Here is a 17,721-nt window from a genome sequence, read left to right as displayed (position 1 = left end):
CAATCCCCTGTCTGGTTCGCCGCACTTCCCGGGGGCTAGTTTGCATGGTATAGCCTAAAGTTTTCCATGCTCAACATCTTAGCATCTTGGTGTTAGCATGCTAATGTTAGCACTAAACACACAACACAGCTGAGTTTGGTGAGAATGTCATTAGCTTTGCATTGTTTTGTATTTACTCATGAACAAATTAAAACGTTGGAGATTTAATTGGGATCCATCCAATAGTCTTCAACATGTTCTTCTCAAAACAAAAAGTGCCAACCTCATGGTGGTGCTGGAGGAAATGCCAGATGATCACCAAGGTCAGTAGGGTTCATCCTCTGGGAATCATAAATATTTGTATAAAATGTCATGGTAATCAGTAGCTGACATATTGTATTTCAGTCTAGACTACAAGTGGGGGACAGAATGGCCTTGATCTAGAGCTAACTGACAGAGTAAATGGAAAACACAACCTTTTGAATTTAGATTATATGTGTTTTCTATTAGTTAAACATACTAATGTGACTCCTTAGAAATGTATTGTCCTCAACAGCCATATATCAACCACACACTCACACACACACAGGAGCCATGACACCATGTCTAAGTCATTCTCCACAAGATGCCAGCCAGAGCTGATCCTCCTTGCTAATGCATCACATGCTGTCTTCAACACCACCGATCATGGCTGACTGGCTGGTTGCTTGGTTGGCAACCCAAAGCCCCATGTCGGAATTGAACACGCTGGCTGGTATCAAAGCCGGACACCACCCGAAGACATGGCCTTGCATCAATATAGCTACCATTTGTGTACCATCCTCACTTCTTCCTCTGAAGTTCAGAAAGAAACAGAGCCAAGGGGAGGAGGTCGGGGTTGAGAGAAACAGAGTGTGGGCTGACGGAGTGAGGATAAAGGTAGGATGGATAGATGCGGCTGCCAGGACCTGTCAGCAATGACAAATGGATGTTGCAAAGATGAAGCAAGTAAGACATTAGAGAACAGTGATGTGGTGAATCACCGGTATGAGTGTGTGTGTGTGTGTGTGTGTGTGTGTGTGTACACCTGTGTGTGTTTTATATGTGCCTGTCTGTGTGTTTTAGTGACTGTGTTGGTGAATGAAAGAGAGAGAGTGTGTGCGTATGCGTATAGGTGTGTCCCAAGCTACAAGGTGCCAAACCCTGACAGGGGCCCTCCAAGATGGGAGAGTGCTGGGAAATTGATTTAGGTGGTGTCTGAGGGCGACAGAGATGAATCTGTGTGTCTGATTACAGGAAGAAAAATAGCAAACACCATGAGATAGAAATGGCAGAACAAAGAATACCAGGAAGGAAGGGCAGTGAAAGGCAAAGACAGAGATAGAGAGAAAAATACACAATTTTCCAGATATGTTAATAGATGAACAAATAGGAAAAATTCAAAAGCAATTGGTGTTGGGCACTAACACTTTGTAATTTGTACAGTAATGTGATTACTTTATGCAAAAGTAATGTCATGGCTGATTTGTGTTTGATGTAAGGGCCCCATTGTCATTTTGATTTATAATCCAGACTTGTCAGATTTCACCCATAGATTGCATCCCACAACACTGAATGGATGTATCATACTTGATCAGGCCTTATTGTGCTTTAATTATTCAACCCACAGTTACTGCTTACTTTGTAATATAGAGTGACAGTAGCCTACACATGTACATGTATGGTCCTGTTCTATTCTGCCCTGCCCTACTCTGAGCAAAGTCTGTATTTCGATCAAATTTAGCTTGTTGAGCCTGTTGGAAGATAGAAAAATTTTGTTTACTGCACGCTGTCATCATTTATGTCATCCATCTCACCATTTTTTGAGATGTTGCTCTTCTGATGGATTTGAACTTGCTCTTTCTGCAAATGGGTCTCCATGCTGTGTTGCGAGATGAGCCTCCTGAATTTGCTCCCAAAATGCTGTCAAATCTTTCATTTAAAATTGCCAATGCAGCCTCTGTAATTCTCGACCAGAAAAGAGGCAGAAAAAATGAGTAGAGAAAAGAAAAAGAAAACTTGCACACAAAAAAATAGGACCCAAATGACTGAGATGCCTATTCGCACAGGACTAATATTATCACACGACCACAGTGTTTGAGAAATATGGTAGGTAATTTGCGATAGATTTTTTTTTTTTTTTTACTTGACAAATTACAGACATTACAGATTTGCACGAGAGTACAATCCCAAACGACTTTCGCAATTATTACAAATTATGAGAGGTCCCTAAGCAGGGGTGTAGTGCTGCTGGAGTGCACCAAAATGAAGCTCTGCCACTGTTTTTATCCACCTAAGGAAATGGAGTATTTGCAGTTCACATAATCCACTTAAAATTTATATACATTTTTAAAATTTCAATCATCACTGAAGTGTATGTCATGCAAGAGTGTCAATAAGAAAAATGGAATGGTCAAAGTTGTGTTGATTGATTCACGACATCAACTCATGCATTGAGTAACATGGAAGAAAACATTCTATTGTAAAAGCTGCCAGCAGCTGTCAGCAGTAACCTTTGATTGGCACAGTGAATTAAATTAATTTTTCTCAGTCTATATCCAGCTGAGTGTTAGCATGCAAGGATGAAAAGACAGCACAACTTCCTTTCATTTTGAAGTTACAGTTGACTAATGGATGTTAACTTGCCACCATAAGAACAATGGTTACATAACCTTTGAAAAGCTACAGCCTAATCACATGCATGTTCTGTGTTTATGTTCTTTCATGTAGCGTGATAGAGAGCCGTGATTGAGATGAACAGGTGGCTTTATTAGATGTGTGTTAGTGAGAAGCAGAAGCCTACTAAGTCTTTCTTCAGCTTTCTTAATGGTATCTTTACTATCAACACTTTCTACCAGCATCCAAGACTTGTAGGAAAAGCAGCCAATCACAGTTCTTGCGGTCCCAGCATATTTCCACTGGCATCATACATTAGTGTTACATATTTGTGGAGGCATAAGTCAGAACTCTTGGAACTCTTCAATGTGTAAGTATAAATGAATCCTAAGAGATTACAGTTTTAAATTCAGAGACTGCATTACAATTACTAGTCCTAGTAAAGATCTGTTACTTTGACAACTGGCCCTTTGCAAAGTCCCACCCTCGAACACAAACTGAGTTACAGCGTGGCATCTGCCAACTCCGACCACAGTTTGACAGCTATGGCTGTGCTCCACAGACTCATGCCATAGTTTAAGATTTTCTACATTTTCATGTGGGTTCTGCCATGGTTAAATGTGATAATGATACTTGTTACCCAGGAAGGTTGGATGGAGATATATGTTACATTTTAACTGCGTTAAAGTAACCCTTCTCTGCTATGCTACTGCTAATATTACTGAAGGTAATGTAATGTTACACTGACACACGCTGCTTTTGCTTTTTAATGATTGCAAAGTGAGTAAAGACCTACCCTGCATTTACAGGTACAGTGCCGACAGCTGATCAGCAGTGAACAGCAAATGGGCTGGGCTTAGCAAAGGGTCAATGGGAGTCAGCCTCATCGCTCTCTTTCTGGAATTTTGACGAAATCCAGCGCTTGGGCAGTGACTTGCGGCGTCAGAAACCAACAAGAAAAGTCCTCCTTTAACGTCGGCGTGATATGGCGTTGTAGTTTGACAGCGCCCAGCGCCATCAGGGGGAAACGAGGTGGGACGAGGAAGAATCCAAATTGGGCGGGTGGGAGATGTGGTGGATGGGTCCAACAAACACTGACTTTCACCCAGGAGAGGGGTCTTCACATCCTGTAAGATTCTAAAGCCAAACCCTGTTCTTTTTTCCTGAACCCAAACACTTCCTTTTGTTGCCTGAACCTAACCATGTTTTTGTTGCCCAAACCCAACCACGTATGTGTGTTGTTGAATGAACTTTCACCTGGGAGAGCGATGCTCGCGTCCTGTAAGATTATATAGCCAAACCCTGTTCTTTTTTCCTGAACCCAACCACTTCCTTTTGTTTCCCAAACCTAAGTGTGTTTTTGTTGCCTAAACCCAACCACGTATGTTTGTTGTTGAAGGAAAAAAACCTTCAGTTTGCAGTGTTTTACCCACTTCGTGCCTTTATTTTGAAAGAGACTGTATGTAACAGAAGTGTATCTTGGAAGAGGAGAACTTGACACGGTGTCCCAGAACATCAACAGCCAACGCACCCAGGGTACCTTGCAGGTGGTATGTGGACGTGGAAATTCCATGACCTAAATGTCAACACGTGACAAGGTTGCAGTGAGAATGTGTTGAGCTATACCAAATAAGAAAAAATGTGACTCCCAGTAAATCCAAAGTTCTAGTATTTGTTGAATGTTATGTGTTCCTAGCTAGCTTGCTAATGCTACCCACTGGTAATCCTTCCGTGGTTCACGCCAGGGCCACACTGCCAACGAAGTGCTGCGAACCGAAATTCTCGCGCGAGCCCATTCACATCAGATGCGCATTTCTCCACGCCGGTCGACAAGCGCTTCTGCTCCCAGCTGTTGTTTCCTTCACATTTGGGGCTGTTTTCCCATCATGAGTATCTCTGTCTGTTTGCGTGTATGTGCCCCAACCCCCACCCTCTATAGCCGGCCCTCTCTGTCTCTCTCTCTCTCTCAGGAAAGGAGTTGGAAATGCTGCTATGTGGAGTCACTGGGGTTAACCATAGCGTTAAACCAGCTGTTGATGTTTGTTAAGCCATAATACACTGTTTTCTATTTTTACACTTGTTTAATACCAAATATGTGTGAATAATGTTATACGAGTAATTTATTAATTTAATTTAGTTTATTACAATTCCCAAGTAATTGGCATAACTGTGAAAACAATCTAATGTCATACATGTGCTCGGCATATGTTTCATTAGTCTCATTCTACCCCAAGTTTTTCTCAGTTTGAAACTTCACAGATAATTTAACAAAAGCTCATTTCCCGTGTAGCATCTTATCTGGCGAGCCAGAGTGTCAGCAGATGCTCTGTGCTTCTCCCCACACATATAAACATATGGCTCTATCCAGAGAGTGCACTTGTATGAATATTAATACAGTTCCACCATGGAATAAGTCTCCCCACAAAAGGCCTGTTTAACTTGAGGGAATACTGATGGCATGTATGAAAAATGATTTATCCCATAACTTGGGGTGCTAAGGGAGTGAAATGAAAGTTGCCCCCATCTTAATGTTATCACACTGTTGCCTCTGACAGGCAATTTCAGCCATCTGATTATGCTTTTATTGTGATGTCCTGTTGCTAAGTCAATATTCTCACCCTCTTTTTCATCTTGTTCCCTCATCATCGCTTACTTTTGCTCTCTTTCAATCTCAGTCCATCTTCCCCCTCTATACTCTTGCCTTTTAAAATGGATCTGGCTAATTATCTCTTATTAAGTTCATAACTTACAGTGAACCATATCTGGATCTGGATGGATTTCTGGCATTGTATCTCTGCTTTTTTAATATCCTCTTCATCTGTTTTATAACCACTTACTCTCCATCACTAACATTTCCCTCCGCCTCAATGTGTTTTTGAACACACATTAAGCTGTGTAAAACAAATGGCTTTAATTTCATAGATTTACGTCCATATGGTTAAATCTTCTATTTCCATTTTACTGAAATAATAAAAAATAAAAAAAACATAGGAGTTATTTTGCATACTAAAACAGAACAAATTTCATTCCCCATTCCCAGTGAATACAGCGTCCAAAATAAAGTATGTGAACATTCATCAGGGTAAGATTCACTCCCAGAGAAGCCACCAGTGACTAATAATACAACAACTTATTTTTATTAAACACAGTCAGCCCTCTGTGATTTTCCCCCTTGTCTGGGACTGGGGTGTTACTTTGCCACACTTATCATGTTGATCACATGAGCATGATGAATCTCCTCACTCGGTTTTGCGGTCAGCCTGGCCAAGCCCCAGGCAACCCATCTGGGGACACTTCTGTTGGCCCCGGGGTCTGTTTGGATCGGCCAGGGCTCCTCCAGCACGCACGTCACATGTCCTCAAACTGTCCGCACCACATGTTTGTTTCACATGCACATATCTAATTGCAATTATCCCAGATTCAAGATAATTTAAATCAAAAGTCCATTTTGGGACATTAAATCACCTGCTACCACATAATACAACCAGATTAATATTGAGCTGTTACTGATTAAAGACCTGAGGGTGGTCAGGATTTGCTGGTAAACACAACTTTCATACTTTATAAAGTGCAGGGAAGTCAAGAAAAGGGCACGAGAGCTTGAGAGTGAGATGTAATTTGTTTTCAGTACAGAAGGGCTCCTCATGGCCTCGACCTTTATCGACCTTTAAATCTATTTGCAGTAAGGAATCAAAGCTGTAGGCTGATCTGTGCAAAGCCAGCTGTTTAATACCAGTAGCACATCCGCACTTCCACAAAGTCACATTCACCTCCTGAGATAAGCCAAGGATGTAGACAACACAAGATATCAAGTAAACTCAGCTGGAGCAACTAAATGTAAAGCTTGTCATAATGCACTCCATATCACTAATAGTACAGCTTTGAAATGTCTGATTTACCACAGAGTACTCTAACTATGCATGTGGCCTTGAGGCATTAGTTCACATCAAGAACCTAAGTGTCAGCAACTTGTGAAAATGCCTAAAGGTCGCAAGAAAAGGTCAAAGCTTCCCTGAATACACAAATACTATGACCCCAAAAATAAAGCAAGACATACTTAATCCGAGCCGAAGACTGGGGAAAAGATACAAGGATCATTGCTGCTCGAGGCCTACATTTTTTTATTAAAACAAAAATGGAGAGTGAGCAGTATAGCTGTCCTTGTTCCACTCAACACATTTAAGTACTCTGCAATTCAAAGAGGTACATCTGATTACTTTAAGAGCCCACAGCTAGAAAATAAGATGTCACAAATTGGAAAGAGGAAGAAAAGAGGTCTGACAGTGAGAGGCTACAGATGAAGCTTTCTTTGAATTAAGAGTTTACCTTAAGAGACATGAAGCCTATCAGGCACAGAAACATGCAGATTTTAGGCTGGTACAGAGGAAGTGCGCAGACACGTATGATTGTGGTTTTGCTTGTTGACGTCCACATAAAGTGCAGTGAAAGGCAAGAGGGCCAGTAACAGACAGAGTAAGAGTGGGTTCGGTGATGTAGCAAGGCTATAAATACAGTGTTCCAAAGGCCATATTGATATTCAGGTGCTGATTTATCTGGGAGTCTGGCTCTGGTTTATGAGGTCTTCACCACTATCCACGGGCAGATGTGATGTTATCAGCCCCCTCTTGTATTGTGAGGAAGTACTACGTAATGGGCACAAATTGTTCCTTTTTTGGCTCCTACAATGAACCAGTCAGGCAGAAGTTGATACTATAATAGTCCATGCAATAACTCCAATCATGATAGTGGCAGTAATGATAGCTGTAAAGTTTTGATGGGGAGGAGTAATTTAGAGCACTCTTGGTTCAGGAAGTAAAAGTGACATTCATTTTCTGCAAAGACAATAGCAAGTGACCTATAGCTGGAGTGGATGGAAAGATGAAAGCTCTTGGCTAAACCGTCAGTGCAAGAGAATGATCAACCACATCGGAAAATATTTGGAATCAATGGTTGAACTGAAGTCAAATATACATGTTTTGTATCTTTTCTTTTGGGATAAAGACTTTGAAAATCAATAAAACATGATTAAAAACTAAAATAAATGGCTCTCTGATAAAAAATGGAAGGTGCAAGCATGTGTTCATAAAAATGTACAAAAAGAAGTCACTTACAATTTCCAAGGTTCAATGAGGTACTAAGAGACATCCAAGCTTCAAATTCTTTCAGTTTGGATTTGGAATATGGGCCAATTTGGAGTAAATTTGGGAACTATGGCATAGTTTTGGGCCCATTTTGACTTAATTTACAGCTCTGAGTCTCTTCCTGGCTTTTGCTCATTAGCAACTGCAGCTTAGATTCATGGGTATTGTAGAATTTCAAGCCATTTGCAATATTGAAAAACATGATTTCTCAGAAACAAGGCAAAAATATGTTAAATTAGTGACCATAACATAAATCTACAGCATTATTAAATTGTCTCAAAGGCTCCTGTGTTTCAATGCTGAGAAATATTGAAACATTTTAAATGGAAATTCAGAATGAGTAAAAAGAAACATTCATAACAACTGGGCAGGTAAAGTCACAGTAAAGGTCACCACTGAGAGATCTTGGTGAACAAACTGCACTCTATGTAGGTGTGTGCTAGTCCCTGTTACATTATAGAACCTCACTGGGTGAGACAAAGTGACCAGTAGTGCTCGAGATCATACAGCTCTGAGAAAGAAACAAAACTATGAGCCTACAGCAATGCCAGAAGCTCTCTAAAGCACAGCAGCACTTCGAGCTAAATGATAATGTCAATATGCTAACATGATTGCTACTGACAATATAAACATGCTGATGTTTAGCAGGTAATGTTCTCCATCAAAACCCAAGGTTAGCATGCTAACATCTGCTTATTAGCACTTAATACAAAGTACAACTTAATGCTGATAGGCATATCATCAGTGTTGCAGGTATTTGATCATAAACCTAAATAAAGTATTGAACAAGTTTTCATGTGATAATGGTTCTAGGTAGGGCTGGTCTTGTTTAAAAAATGATGATGCTAGTTCTTATACCAATACCCTTAAAGTGATACTGGTACGCATAGAGTAGTTCATTCCATACACAGTAATGTAAATGGAGTAGCCTAGTATGGCCATACTATTGAGTGTTTAGGTGACATCTCGGCAAGTTGAACTGCCATCTCTGTCAATACTTGACTTCACTACATCACAGGCATATAGGATGTAGCTGCTGCAGAAGTGTGAGCTGCATGCTGGTGACAGTTGTGAGAGCTCACCTGGCTGCACACACACAGTGACAGGGCTAACTGTTAGCATCACATGGTTAACATTATCAGTAATGGTCTAATGACAGGGTCAAGCAATTTTCGGTGTCAGTGTGAGTTTGTTGGGAACATTTAAACAGCTCGGTGATGGATGTTAGCTACTGCTTGTGTGTTAGCTGAAGCTCACGGGGCAAATGTTGAACTGACTGTTTGCAGGAGGAGAGCAGCTCTGGAGATGGCAGCAACAGAAAGTTTCATCCGGCAGGGAATCGGGATTGTCAAAGATCAGACCCCACAAAAAACGATCGGATGCAGGTATCGTTTGACTAGAGACGTTTCACTACTACTTGGTACTGGGTAATTTCAGTCGATACCCTAAAGGTGTCGAGTACAAATACCCAGATCTAGTTCTAGTTGAAGATTTCTTCTGGGATATGAGATAAAATCTCCTAAGGTACTTCTACTACTGTTTTGACTGCATTTTAATGTTGACATCACAAGTTCCTTTGTAACATTTCTGTGCCATTGATGATGCAAACTACAGCCACTGTCAGAAATACGCAAGCATTACCAAGGTCACAGAGTTCTTTACTGAGAGAAGTTTGTTTCCACTGCCTCCAGCCTCGACTGCTGTGGCTCACACAGTGTTTACTCTCACTTCCTTCTCTCTCTCTGGCTTGTCTTCATTATGCTGCCAGGAAGCATATGGCTTTGTGCTGACATAGTAATTGTATATGTTTCCACCCCCCATCTTTTATTTTTACTCCCAGCTTTTTTTTTTTTGTATGTGCTGACTTATATGTAATACACCATGAAGAGTATTCATGTTGCAAGTGGGTGTCAAAGCCATTTACACAATTTGCATATGCTTTACGATAATGGTTTAGGAATAGTTGAACCCAACCAAGGGTAATGCTGGATTGTCAATATAGATTGTTGTTTTGTTTTCTCAGTATCCAGGGAAGAAAAGGCAATGAAACTAAAATGATTAAGGTTAACAGTGATAATAGGATGCACATGGAAAACAGGATGACTCATCTTTGTGGGTAAAGCTGAAAATTATAATATTATTTTGCTCATTTGTTTTTAAAATGCAGTTGACACTTGACGGCCAGTTTTCTCTGAGGAGACTTATTCTCTTTTCTTCGTAAAGAAATAAAAATATGGACATGTTGTGTTATATGTTGACATCAATGCATTGAATGAGCAGGGACTTTGTTACAGCTGATCCATCCAGAAGGTGGTGAATTATTCACTGTTTTGTTGGCAGGAGGCCTGGGTGGGGATGAAAGGCCTGGCTTCCACCCCGGGAGGGCTGAGGGGTGGGAGGGAAACAGCTCGCGGTGCCTGCCCTCCACCACTCTAAGCACCGAGCTAGCTTAGCATAGTTAGTAGTCTAACAGCAGTTTGTTCATTAGCGGTCCCTTGCTGGGTGACAACATCCAGTCAGTGTCAATTAGACAGTAGCAGTTGAACAGGTGGGAGTGTGACTGCTGGGAGGAGAAGAATCATTAGGGTGAGCAATGAATGCCAGGAAGTACGGTAGCAACATCTGAGGTTAGCGACTGATGTGATGAGCCGTGGTCATTGGCACAGGTACTGTTATAGCATTTTGCATCGTAAAGTCCACTTACAGCGCTCCAGCAAAACTGGCAATAACATTTACTGTGATACAATTTCAAACCACAATGGGGGTTTTTTTGTTTTGTTTTGTTTTGTTTTTTTTTAAAAAAAAAAAAAAAAGCCTATATCCAAGACTAGAGACTCATTGGATGAAATCATTTTAACATTGCACACATTTTTTCTTACATGTATTATGCCATATGGCTCTAAATACTGCATTACCCATGAGTCTCTGCCACAGTTGCCATGTAGAAGAAGCCAGGCAGTGACCTCAAATCCAAAAACGTAAATTAATTTAAGCTGCAGATTGCTTTTTAAGTTCTTTAAAAACGTATAGTCCACTATACTAACTGAAATGGACATTGGGAGTTGTAGTTTACTTCTCACAGGATGTTGTTTATGAACAAAGTTTCCATTTTATCAAAAAAATAATGATAATTCCACTGGGAGTTTCATATCTGTCCAAGTTCTGTTGGCCTAACATTGCTGTTTGCTGTTTGCTCTGCTGAACATTATATTCCAGCAACACTCCAACTTTATGAATGGTCCAGTTTGTACCAGAGTGTGCTGTGGTGCTCAGAGTGACTACTTACAAATGTACCCCATGTCACAAATGCTTGTTACCAGCTTTCATACACTTATCTTCTTGGGGGTCGCAGGCAGGCTGAAGCCTCTCCTGGCTGAAACTGGGAGAGAGGCGGGGTACACCCTGGACAGGAAACCAGACTATCACAGGGCTGACACGTAGAGACAGACGACCACTCATGCCTACGGTCAATTTAGAGTCACCAATTTAGACACCAACCTGACGTACATGTCTTTGGATTGTGGGAGGAAGCCAGAGTACCTAGAGAAAACCCACACTGAAACGAGGGGATCATGTAAACACCCCCACAGTTTACATGTGAACATGGAAACTCCCCCACCCCAGGTTTCGAACCCTCTTACTGTGAGGCGACAATGCTAACCACTGCACGACCGTGCCACCTGCAATGGATTTGTTTGTTTTTTTAATCCGGCCTATCACATCTTTATAATTATTTTATCTCACCTCTGTATCTCTGTTGCTTGTTGGTGTTCAGGGAAGACAAGGCAGCTTGAGACAAACATTGCAACATCGGCTTTTTTACTTTACATTAGGTTGCACTGTATGTGCACGAATCAAAGAGCACACAGTATATATTGTAGAATGTGCTTGATGATTTAAGGATGTGCATTTCCAGGGAAACAGCAACAGCTGGGTGAACAAAGTGTGAGTTAATGCTCTCAGCTGTTTGCTGCTAACGGCAGAAAGTGGCAGGTGCAACAGTTTACCTGTTTATTTATACCTTCCCTCCTATATACAGTACAGCCCCCTTCACATCTGTGTGTGTGCGACTTCATGTGGAGAGGTGAATGGGTATAAGGGAAAGGGAAAGCTGGTTTCATTTTGAAATGGTATAGATGCCCAACAAAGTGTGCATTGATTTAGAAATTGTTCAGACTGAGAGACATTTGTAATTTTGCTCTTTATTTTTCTCTTCTTTTTGTCAAGGTGATATTCCACCCAAAAGCTTTTAAGTAAGACTTACCCCCGTGGGCTTGAAAAGCAGCAGACGTTGTTGCTTCCTCTTCGACAGAGAGCGGCGGATGTTGTTAGCTTGAACTCAGTCAGCTATAATGGATTCCAAACATGACAAGTTGTCACAGTAAAGTAATAAAACATCCTCAAACCACTGCTGCAACATAATCCCCTTTTCCACTGTCCACCCGTATGCTCAGTATGTAACAATCACAGCTTTGCCAAAATATGGCTAAATACGATGCTTCTGTGTCCTCCTGTGGTATTCCTAGAGGCTCTGAAGTATTTTGGTGACTCTTTGGAACATATTGAGCACACAGATGGACGGCAGAAAAGTGGATTATGCTGCAGAAGCAGTTTGAGAAGTTTCTGATTCCTTTTTTCTTCCCCACTGAGAAAGTTGTCTACATGGATATCCATGTAACAAGTGACTGATTTTAAAAACACTACATTTAGTACAAACCTTGTTTCCTCTCTTTTTTTCTAGAGGACTCTGTGCAGCAGCTCATTTGTGTTTAATCGCAATTTTCTTGTCAATTTAAAGCACTGGAAGCATTTTCTGAGCTTCACTGTTGAGTGACTAACATCTTCTTTCAGCTGGAAACAGCTGTTGTATTAACCAGGATGTAAAATATGAGTAAAAATCTGCATAAAGCACTCTGCTCCTTTTAAAGAACTGGGCTATTTTTCTGGGAAAATCTAAAAATAAATGAAAAGGACGAGCTTTAATTGTTGGTCATGTTTATGTTGGTCACACACATGCACTTGTACACTACATGTTCACACTAGGCCTTAACCCCCACAGAGAATCTAATCACCACCTGTCGAAACATTTAGTGCGCCTTCTCTGGATAAGAGACAACCTCCCTAAATAAGAATGTCTCTATAATGAGATTTTTCTGACGGGTCTTCAAAGTTGAGACTGACCTTGTCCAGCACCTTACCCTTGTTTAAACCAAAATTCCATCCACACGATCAAAATCGGAAGATTTTCAATTAAACGTCTGATAGCTAAATTGGAATACTTAATCATGGTATTTTTTTTTTTTTTTTCATTTTCCCATTTGGGCTCAAATTCCATTATCTTTGTCTCGAGAACTGTCAATGCATCAAGATTTCACCTCATGCAACAGCACTTACTCTCTTTAGAGAGGCTGACTGTGGCTAAGGTGAGGAAATTAAATGCTCAGAGCATCTCGCTGTAATCCCGAAAGTGTAGCGAGAGTCAAATAAACTACACCTTTCTGCCCTTGTTTTTTTTTTATCACTGAACCAGAAAAAAGCACGAGTATGACATTTTCTACATTGTTAACAAGCCCAGCTACATGTCACTGCCTTCGGCGAGAATTGTCCTTTGTGTCTACAGAAGGCAGTCGAAGGCCCACGTACTGTACATCAGCTCCTAATATGACCCTTTATTCAGACTGAGAGGGGGATAATGTTACTGATGTTTGCATAAAGATCAACATTACACTTACATAAAAAGGGACTGTTTCATATTTACACTCTTACATCATGGAAATACAAATAATGTTTAGATTAAGCATCCTTCGAATATAAATTTGTTTTCCCACTTTCCATCTGCAAATGCAATTCTTTCTTGTCCCACCAATGTGCCTGCAGTCTGCACACAGTTGTGAATATCTTTCTTACATTTATTCATTATCCATTTTCATTATTCAGTGGTGTATATGAGATGATTAACACCAGTGGGCCTCCTGCTGGAAGACCCTTGGATTCCTTTTCCTCCACCTCTTCTCCTGATGCCCACTGCCTTCAGGAGCATGTAAATCTCACCAGTAAATATTTCATCAGGGCCATGCAGAGCTCCCCCCCTCTCTGGTGAGGTTAATAGAATTCGGAGCATGTCTTTGCCATCAGGATCAGCCTAATTACATCATGAGAGGGATGCTTGCAATATACACGCGCACTCTCCGACTTACCTAGTGCCATATTTTCCAAAGTACTGTAGGAAAAGACGAAGAGGGGCGGCTGTGATAATTGATGGGAGAGAGGATCCGAAACTGCTCTCAAAATAGATTTAAGGTTGTCTTGTCCCTGGGCAGATCGTTAAATGAGAGTACCTCGACTAATGGCTTTAAGTAGTCATTTGGACAAAAGTGTCAGTTTTTTGTCAGTGTTTCCGAGCCTATAAGATAGCCGCACTGAGGTCTAGATACAAGTGATGATCCAAAAGTCAGTAATCACTTCCACTGAGGAATTGAGAGAAAACATTGATCTGCATGTAGCAGTGATTTATGCAGTGCAATCAAACGCTGCACAACTTGTTTCCTGCTTTTGGCTTTGCTTTACAATTTTAACAAATTATTACACGGCTCCAGAGAACGGCTGTTAACAATGTAGAACATTAGTAGAGTGATCAGTTTTGTTGGTGCGTTTTCAGTCCAAGGGTGATTTGAACACACTTAACTGTAAGTTCTTTTACGATTAAAGGGGAATTCCACAAATTCTAGTCAGTTTACAGGTCTTGAGAAAAACTACTACATGTAAAAAAAAAAAAAAAAAAGTTTAACAAAGCCTTTTGTGGCTCCAGAAGGAGCTACACAAAATATGATAAACTGCCCCAAAGGGTAAATGGACTGCACTTGTATAGCGCCTTTCTAGTCTTCTGACCACTCAAAGTGCTTTTTACAGTATGCGTCACATTAACCCATTCACAGACACATTCATACACTGGTTGCCAAGGCTACTGAGTTTTTAACACACTCACACACCGATCGGAACAGCCATCAGGAGCAATTTGGGGTTTAGTACATGTGGACTGGAGGAGCCGGGGATCGAATGACCTGCTCTATCTCCTGAGCCACAGCTGCCTCAAGTGATGTTATTTTAAACAGTGTTGATTAGGGCTGAGAACTACAAGCGACTCAAAGCTAAAGTAGCCACTACCAGAACGATACAACCAAATCTCTAACCAAACCATCTGCAGTCAAGCTGCATTATTGGTAATTTAGGAACCAGTTTTTGATAAGCAAGAAAACTGCATGGAATATGAAAGATGACATTTTGATTTCAATCCTTTTACTTACACTGTCAATTGTGAGTCTGACAATGTTAGAGTGCAATGCAAGCACTCTTTTAACCAAACTGCAACCGAGACACTGAAAGCTTTCTTAATATATTTCACTTTGCATGTAAAACCAAATTCCCTTATGTGTGCAACAAGAGCTTATTGGTAGTGTAGCTGTTAGTGGCTTTTGTTTTAAACGTGGCTGAAATATTTTAACGCTCTCTCATACCTAAATAACGGAATAGGTCCATTTCCACTGACTTCCAAAATGACTTATATGACTGGCCCCAAAATGACAATGACCATTTTAACTGTGCCGGTTTTAAAAACGGTGGCAGTTCTGCTTCAAATCGTGAATAGGGTAAGGCAACAAATTATGCGGTTAGGTTTAGGAAAAACATCATAGTTTGAAATTCAGTAAGTACTTTTACCAATAATGTTAGATCACATACATCATTAGCGTTGCATGCAGCACAAACTAGCATACTGGGCTGTGTTGTTATTAAAAGAAGTCAACATTGACTTTGGGACTCGAATTCTGGTCTGCTGGGTAACAATCCTGTGCTGGTTTGACCCATCCATCACCCCCCCCAACCCCACTTAGGGGCGTATTCACTATTTGTACAACAAAACATGGACTTTATCACTTTTTATGCTACTAGAGGGTGCTGCCTTACAATAAACCTAAGTATGGGTTGTAATAAGCTGCTTACACAATCAACCCATTTGATTGTTTTTTCAGTGTAGGGTGTAAGCTAAATATTTGGCAAATGTGGCACACAACTCGTATTGTGCATATTGGTTGTGTACATGGGAAATGAATGTTCTGTTAGGGTACTGTTTTAATTCTTTATGCTTTTCCTCTTTTAGTTTTTCATTATCAAAGGAGTTTTACCAGTCAATACTGTTATATAATTTAGGAAAATGGTTGGAAGGTTGTTTTTTTTAAGTCAAGAGGAAGAAAATTGAGCCCATTCATTTTGATACAGTCTCTTAGAATCTAAGATTGAAAACAAAAGACAGAAGTACTTTAGGTTTGATGAAAGGAATATCCCAGTGCCTCAAAAACTGTCAAGGGGTTGGTCATCCATTATCAAGGCTACTAGAGGTTAGGGAAATGAGTAGAGTGGGAAATTCTTGAGGGAGTAATCAAGCTGTTTTATTTTAGTAGAAATAATCCAAGAGAGACGGTTTTAATTTCCAAATGCCCCACAGCAGTGACCCAAAATTAATTGTTCCTTTTGCTACAGAGGGAGACCCCTTGAGACAGACAGAGGAACATAAAAAAAAATCTCGGGTAATTACACAAGTGTAGAGCACTTTTCTATGGAGTGGGGATCTTGGTGGCCATGGATTATGTGAGTTTAATGCAAGAGAGAGCTGACCTGAGGCTGAGCAGGGAAGAATTAGAGTGTTGACATACAGGACTGCTGAGATGGCTCGCACATATCAGGAGTGGCAGCAGCAAAGGCAAATTAATCCTGTGTCTCACAATGAAACACCATTCATGGTTGCACGTGCATGGGTTGTCAAGGTGTTGAAAATGTTTACAACGTTTGGGTGTTACAAATGTAGGCAGTGTTTACGGCAAAATATTAGAAAAAAACCTCTGTGGGATCAGTATAAAGGAAAAAAGGCAAATACTGGTGCTGTTGGCATGTTTCCTTAAGGTAGATGGTTGATCTATGTCTCATCAGTGGTACCCAATGATTAAGAGATCTCGTTCTTTACGACAAGTCTCGCCTCCCTAACCCAATAGGGTTAGGATTAGCTTTGCTTCTTCTTTCTAATTTGTGAGAAGTTGTCACTACATCTGGTTGTAAGAGGCACCAAAGCTCCATTACCTAAATGTGAATCCTCTAGTTTGTAGAGCCTCGTGGCTCCCACTGAAAAGCTTAGGCAAACAGCTATGAGCTGTACTTCATCGGAGGTGGTGAAGTTAGCATTTGTGTGGACAATAAGCTACACAATGAGGAGATTTATGGCTGATCAAAAGTGTTTTTAGTCACCACCACCTCCGATGAATAGCAGCACACAGCCACTTTCCTAAACTTTGTCTCATCTGAGAAAATCCCAAATGGGATTATTTGTCTGTCAGACAGTTTGAAGTGGTTATGACTATGTCTGCAGAGAAGTAATGTAATGCACAATAGAATATAGGGTACCAAGGACTTAAATTACCAGTTAATTCTCATGATATTACAACTTTTTTCTCAAAATATCACTTTGAAAACACTGGTATGTGGGATATGGTTTAATGTGCAGAGGATTTTGAGCATGAGTACAATAGATATGAATTAATGAATCGTTGACGTAGGTGCCACATGCACATTTAAAGAGGTTACTTCCCCAAACAATTGACAAAAAGAGGGGGGTAAAGTAAATTGTTGTCCCTGCAGCGCTAAAATCAAATTAGAAATGTTGATCAACATGAGAATAAATAGGCTATTTAAAAGCACTACAGAATGCCTGGGAGCCGTACTACTTTATGTTCCATTATATTTGGGTATTTTGAACTGTCACTTGCTGCCTGAATTTTGTGTTTTTCTTAACCTAAATAAAGACATTTCCACCATAAATTGGTGCAAATAAATTACCAATTTGAGCAGGAGAAGCTGGAGCTAAATTTAAACACTTAGCCTTAGTTCCTGATGCCAAAACTGTACAGATGCATGGTAACCA

The sequence above is a fragment of the Epinephelus fuscoguttatus genome, linkage group LG9, assembly GCF_011397635.1.
Source record: "Epinephelus fuscoguttatus linkage group LG9, E.fuscoguttatus.final_Chr_v1".
Taxonomy (NCBI): Eukaryota; Metazoa; Chordata; class Actinopteri; order Perciformes; family Serranidae; genus Epinephelus; species Epinephelus fuscoguttatus.
Note: the sequence above shows the minus strand (reverse complement) of the source record.